Source organism: Argiope bruennichi, chromosome 7, assembly GCF_947563725.1.
Source record: "Argiope bruennichi chromosome 7, qqArgBrue1.1, whole genome shotgun sequence".
NCBI classification, from domain to species: domain Eukaryota; kingdom Metazoa; phylum Arthropoda; class Arachnida; order Araneae; family Araneidae; genus Argiope; species Argiope bruennichi.
Window position 1 is genome coordinate 44926035 of NC_079157.1, and position 7065 is coordinate 44933099.

The 7065-nt window shown below is 34.2% G+C and overlaps 1 protein-coding gene across 1 annotated transcript in view; it reads left to right on the forward strand.

The window, feature by feature from the left end:
• Nucleotides 1-7065, forward strand: part of LOC129975052 (FAU ubiquitin-like and ribosomal protein S30) — a 140644-nt gene that overhangs the window by 73453 nt on the left and 60126 nt on the right. The window lies entirely within an intron of this gene.

The window sequence follows — 7065 nt, forward strand, 5'->3', positions numbered from 1 at the left end:
ATATATATATATATATATATATATATATATATATATATATATATATACCGGGTTCGGCATAAATTCATGCAAACTTCAAAAAATCATAAAAAAAGTAACGCTCGAAAAAAATTGCGGTTTGCGGGAATATGTTCAGAGAGCCTTTGGATTTTATTTCCATTTAAAAAATGACCGATAGATGGCGCTCACACGTCATACAGAGACTGTTTATGCAAATCAGTATAGCTATAAAACACATAGCTGGAAATGGATCTGTCATTCGACGCCAGTAGCCTGCTATCGCTACCGGATCGAGTATTAGTGGTGAAACTGTTCTATAAAAACGGCGAATCCGCGACTAAAGCATTGCGACAGTTATGGACGGTGAAAGGAATTAAGGCGAAGAAAAACCATTCATTGAATGGGATATTGAATTTAGTTCGTCGTTTTGAGGAAACGGGAAGATTACAGGATCGTCCACGAAGTGGCAGACCATCCGTCAGCGCTGACCGCTTCCCTGTTGTCCAAAGGGTCATGAGAAATGTGGCAGCCGAGACTTCAACGGGGAGTTCCAGTACAAGCGAAGCAGGTAAAATAACAGGAATTCCGGAAAGGTTGATCCAAAAGGTTGATTCTGCACGAAATCTTGAAGCTGCATCCGTACAAGATAGAGGCATTTCACCAGTTGTTACCAGCAGATGGCGAGAAAAGACAAGCCTTTGCAGCATGGGTGCTCGCACAAATGGAACGTGACCCACAATGGTTACTGAACATCATGTGGACAGATGAAGCCCACTTTTCATTGCATGGTGACGTCAATACGCAAAACAGTCGTATCTGGGCAGCATCAAACCCTCGTGCGTACACGACCAAATCACTACATTCTCCATATGTGACTGTTTGGTGCGGTTTCACTGCGTCCTTCATTCTATGCCCTTTCTTTTTTGAAGAGCGTTGTCCTGTATCCGGTAGGAAAACCTATTCCGTCACTGCAGAAAGCTATCTTAAGGTTTTGCGAGACCACATTATGCCTGATTTGCAGCAAAGACGTACGTTATCTTCCGTCACCTTGGCGGAAGATAATTGGATTCATGCAGGATGGTGCCTTCCCCACGTTGCTAGTTCCGTTAAGACGTTCCTTCTAGAGCAGCGTTTCTCAACCTTTCAGTATTCGCGGCCCAGGTCTCAATCATAATTTTCATCGCCCCCCCCCCCGCTTGCAATAAAACGTATACAACAATAATGCATATTGAGTATTTTAGATTCTGTTTTTAAATTATTTTTAACTAACTGCCAAAACAAGAGCAAAAGCGAGCCAACGTTGGCGAGAAACCACATTTGGCATTTTGCCAAGCGGATAGTGAACAGATGAAGCGAATGAAAGCTGGGAAAATTTAAATATTATATTTGAAATGAACGCCAAAAAGGGAGATAACGTTAAAAGAATATGAAAGTAGAAAAATTCGTTAATGAAAGTTAACCTAGACGGGGTGAGCTAAATTTAGAAACTGGGAATACACTTTTTCGAATAATAAAAAAAAATAAAACAGAAGCACGACTAAACAAATAAAAATATTTTTGCGGAAGGGAATCCACACGACCGATGCCGTCTCGAGCAGGCGCAGAGCAAATGTTTTCTCATAGAAAGAAGAAAAATGTTCGATAACGCAAGTTTCAATTCCTGCCAGTCTCATTCGAATCGATCCTTCTATCGCTATCGAATATATCGTGAATGTGTATGTTACATATGTTTTCGTGTTAATTGCAATTCACCGTATTAAATACTTACGGCAGCAGATTTATGCAGACTCGTGGATAAATTTTTAAGCTGAAGTAAGCGAGAATTAGACAATAGTCAAGCACCAACAAATACACATACGAGCGTGGCTCCGAAAATAAAACCAAGAAAATATTCTCAAGAATACTTAAATTTTAGGTTTATCAGTACTGAAGTAAATGAAGAAGAAAGGCCCATGTGTATAATTTGCTCAAAAATGTTGGCCGCAGACAGCATGAAACTTAATAAACTTAAACGACGACATTTGGAAACGGTTCATAGTGAGTACAACAAACCCTTGAAAATTCTTCGAATGAAAATTAAAATCATATAAAAATCAAAAATTACTTTTTAGAGAAACTTTGTGAATAAAAAAGCTTTAATTGCATCTTACAAAGTTTCATATAAAATAGCCAGATGTAAAAACCCTCACACTATTAGTGAAGACCTTATTTTGCCAGCAGCAGTTGAGATTGCAGAAACTATCTATGTTTGAAGATAATTTTTCAAAACAATTGCAGTCCATACCTCTTTCAAATGATACTTTTGCTCGTCGAATTGGTGATCTAGCTGAAGATGTACAGTGTCAGCTTTTCTCGAAGTTGCGTGACAAATTGTTTTCAGTACAGCTTGATGAAGCAAGAGATAGTAATAAAGGTGTTCATTTTATTGCCTGTGTTCGATTTTGTGATAATATGTCAGTAGTAAAACTACTTTTCTGCAAATCAATAGAACTCAAAACAACGGCCTCGCATTATTTGCTATTTTAAATGATTTTATGAATGAGGCAAACATAGAATGGAAAAATTGCGTCGGAAATGCACCGATGGTGCTCCTTCAATGTCCGGAAGATTCCAATGTATACAAGAACTTGTAAAACAAAAATCAACTCAGTGGGTCTGGATACATTGCATGATCCACAGAGGAGCTTTGGTTTCTAAAGAAATGAGTCCTGGTCTGAATATTGTGTTAACTACGGTTGTAACCGTAGTAAATTATATAAAAATGAGACCCCTGAAATCGAGAATCTTTTCTGCACTTTGTAAAGACATGGGTTCAGTACATTCAGCGTTACTATTTTATTGCGAGGCAAGATGGTTATCGCGTGGGAAATTTTTCAACGTGTTTATGAATTAAGAGAAGAATTCGCAATTTTCCTAGAAGAAAACAGACCAGAGGCCGAGAATTTTCGAGATGGTTTATTTGTGATGAAATTGAACTACTGGGTCGACATATTCGAGAAATTAAATAACTTGAATCTTTAACTCCAAGGAGCAAATAGACATATGTTGGATACGAGTGATAAAATGAATGCTTTTTTTAGAAAATTGGAATTGTGAAACAGAAATTTAAAGCAAAAAAACCTAACAATGTTTGCAAATATGGATGATTGTACTAAAGCTTACAAGGCTGAAGAAGAACATGTAAAAGTTGTTTTTGTAACCATTGAAAATCATTTAGCCATGCTGGCAAAGAATTTTAAAAGGTATATTCTTGTTGACGACAAACTGATAGCAAGTTACGAGTGGGTTAGGGATTCATTTCATAAGACTCCCGAAGGACTCTCAATTGATGAGGAAGAAAAATTTATAGACTTCACTACAAGTGGCGAAACTAAAAGACAATTTAGTAATAAATCACTATTTGAATTTTGGGCAGGAATAGAGGATGATTTTTCTGCACTAAAAACAAAGGCATTTCGCATTCTATTACCATTTTCAACATCCTACCTTTGTGAAACTGGATTTTCTGCTGTGGCTTCTTTGAAGACAAAATACAGATCTCGGCTAAATATAGAAACAGAACTGAGATTGGCTATTTCTAATATTAAGCCTTCCTTCAAAAAATTCTGCTCTGAAAGACAGGCCCAAGGAAGTCACTAATAATTATTAAATTTGTTTTTAATTTAGTATGTTTTAATTAAGTAAATTTTGATTTAGTAAGTTGTTTTACTTTAATAAGTTATTAAATATGTCAAAATGTATTTTGTTTTATATGTGTATTGTGCTTTCCTTACAGTCAGTTGATCAATTTTTTAAAATAATATTTTATCTTGGATATTCTCGTGACCCCCCTCTAGTGTGCTCGCGCCCCACACACGCTCTAGGGGGGCACACCCCACAGGTTGAGAATCGCTGTTCTAGACACATCCACTGACGACAGAGTGATAAGCGGAGGATGTAAGAATGAGTGGCCCTCACTATCGCCAGATCTTTCTCCAGGGGACTTTTGGTTGGGGGGATACCTGAATTCTCGTGTCTACTGGACCACTTTGATGAAACTGAAAGATGCCATTCAATTGGCCGTTAGTGTCATCGATGCCGATATGTTACGCGCCTCACTTGCTTAATACTTTGTGGTGGCGGTCATGTTGAGCATCTTTTGCTTTAAAATAAAATGTACTGTATTGTTACTGTGCTCTGTTTTCCAGATTTGCATAAACCGTCTCGGTATGATGCGTGAGCGCCATCTATCGGTCATTTTCTAAATACACTTTTTTTAATGGAAATAACGAAATACAAAGGCTCTCTGAACATATTCCCGCAAAGTGCAATTTTTTTCGAGCGTTACTTTTTTTATTATGATTTTTTGAAGTTTGCACAAATTTATGCCGCACCCGGTACATATATATATATAACTTGCGAAACATATGAAATTTTCCATAAAAAAAGTAACAAATTTGGAGAAGGCAAGGAGTCAAATATACCGCCAAGGCTATTTATATCATGTCAAAATCACTAGGCTTGGTGCTAAAATCATCTCTAAACCAAAATATTTTCATTTTGCAAAATTCGGAACAATAACAATTCCTAGTGTTTTGTCTGGAGGAAATTCATATTTTAATTCGGAGTGAATGATATTGCGCTTGTAATTTATTTTCCATTAATCTCTTTTTGTATGTAATGTATATATTTGGTATTTTTACTTCTGCATTGTGTAAAATACATTTAAGAAAATAAAGAAGAAATAAAAGAAACCGTCGTTTCACTATTGATGGATTCTATCCAAATTTGATACTGCTCAACAATTTTGTTGAAATGACATTTCGAATTTAATCCATCTAAGATGTTGCTTTTTTGAAGGATCATGATTACGTATTCATGAGCTGTAATTATATCTCTGGACTGATTTGATCCAAATTTTTTTTACCGATCAACAGTTTTTATATGATAATGGTTACAGACTAAACACTATCGATAAATTGCGGCATATATGATTCAAAAGAAATTGAAAACACTTTACAAAAAAGATCTTTAGATCTATAGTTTTCAAATTTGAGTCGTAGTTACTTCTTGTGTAATAGTTACTCAAAAGGAAAAGATTTCTCAAAATTTAATTGTATTTATTGTTAAAAATTGAAATAAAATTTAACGTTTTTCCTCAATAACATTGAAGCCCATTATCACACAAAAATAATTTTTATATTATTCTTTTTTTTTTCTTGCAGAAAAATTAATGTTTTGGTTGCATCGATTTCATTTCTACAGAACATTTTCTCTAATAATAAAAAGTTTTTAAAAATAGTTTTAAATATATTTTACAAAAGAATTTTTCCTTATCTCAGTTACTGCATTTATAAACAAAAATGTTGGGATGTATATTACCTTTTCTTTTCTTTTTTTTTTGAGTTAACTGACAGGCAGAATGATTTCGACATCGAGATTTCGATAAATCTCCACGTTTCAACATTTCAAACTTCTCTGAGTCCTTAAATTATGTCTGTCGATCCGTCTATCTGTCTGGTTGAAATCTGGTATTTGTTTTTTGCAATAATTTGATCAAATTTTGTATCGATCCGTTTCCAAGAAATCAGTTTATCATTCAACAATCACAGCAAAATGTAAAAATCTAGATGAATGAAGGTTTGGTTTGGTTATATTAACGTCCCGTTTGGAGCAACACTAGGGCTATTTTGGGACGGACCTCGTAATTTTGAACCGCGGTCAGATGACGAGGACGACACCTGAGCTGGCACCCCCCTCTCCACACCAGCGGGAGGACGTTTGGTCATGACGGATTTAACGTGCAACAGACCCCCTTACACGACGGTTCTTCGGTGGAATCGGGTCACGAACCTGAAACCCTCCGGTTCCGAAGCCGAGACCTTACCACCAGGCCACCGCGGCCCTAGATGAATGAAGATTGATGCACAAATTTAAAAATCTTGTGTATATAAGATAGATTTCATTTTTTTATTATTATTTTATGCAGTATTTGCAGAATTCAGACGCGTTGACAGTGACACGGTGAGTTTTAGCGAAATCAAATAACCACAATAAATTTCTGCTAATAATCAAAATTAATGTGTGAATGTATGTGCCTGTTCTGTTGTGCTTTGAAATTTTTATTTGAATTTTAATTAACTAAAAATTAAGAGGAATTTTGGCTTTTTTCTGAAATAATTCTGCAAAATTGTTTTCGCGTCTTCTAAAATTTAAAAAATGTCTTTTTAATCATATCTATAATTTTGCCGTATAATTTTTTGCCGTTTAGCCTGCAAGAGCATGTTAAGAGTGTATCAGAGTGTTGCCGTCACCTTGACAAAATCTCAAACTGAATGATTAAATTAACTTTTATTGCAAACTAAACCGAGGAAAGTGTGATGTTCAGCACGTGTTTAAGTGGAAGCGTAATGTTATATATATATGTATATATATATATGTATATATATATATATATGAAAATTTTAGAAAGCATTTCTCCTGGCTATCTATCTGGTCACCAAAGGTTGCTAGTATTTAATAAATTCTGTTATATATTAATTTTTAGTAATTTTTTATATTATGTGATATATTTTTTATATTAAACTGAATTTTGAATATAATCAAAGAAATTTTTATTTTTTATTATCCTCTGAAATATTGTTTAAATTATTAAAAAGTATTATTAAAATGTATTCACTAATACTAATAAGATATGAATGTTGAAGGATTCTATTTTCTCAATTTATATTAAAAATATATTTAGTTTCAATAAAAAATGTCTTTGTGTTAGTTCAAGTTAAATCACATCCGTTGGAAATTAAAGTTCAAATTTAAGGAAGGGCAATGGAAATTTTAAAAAACGTATAGTGCAATGAACAGAACGATGTAAAATTTTTAAAATAGTACATGTTATGGGACTTTTAAAATTCGCAACTTATAAATATTTTACTGAGGAAATTATTAAAGCCAAGGCACATAAAATATTTGTTTGAAAATTTTAGCTACTTTTAATTCTGATAAAAAAACTGCCCATCAAGGGTTATTAGTATAAAATAAATCTAAAAAAATAAGCAAAAAGAGTAATATAAGTTTTGAACGTTCATA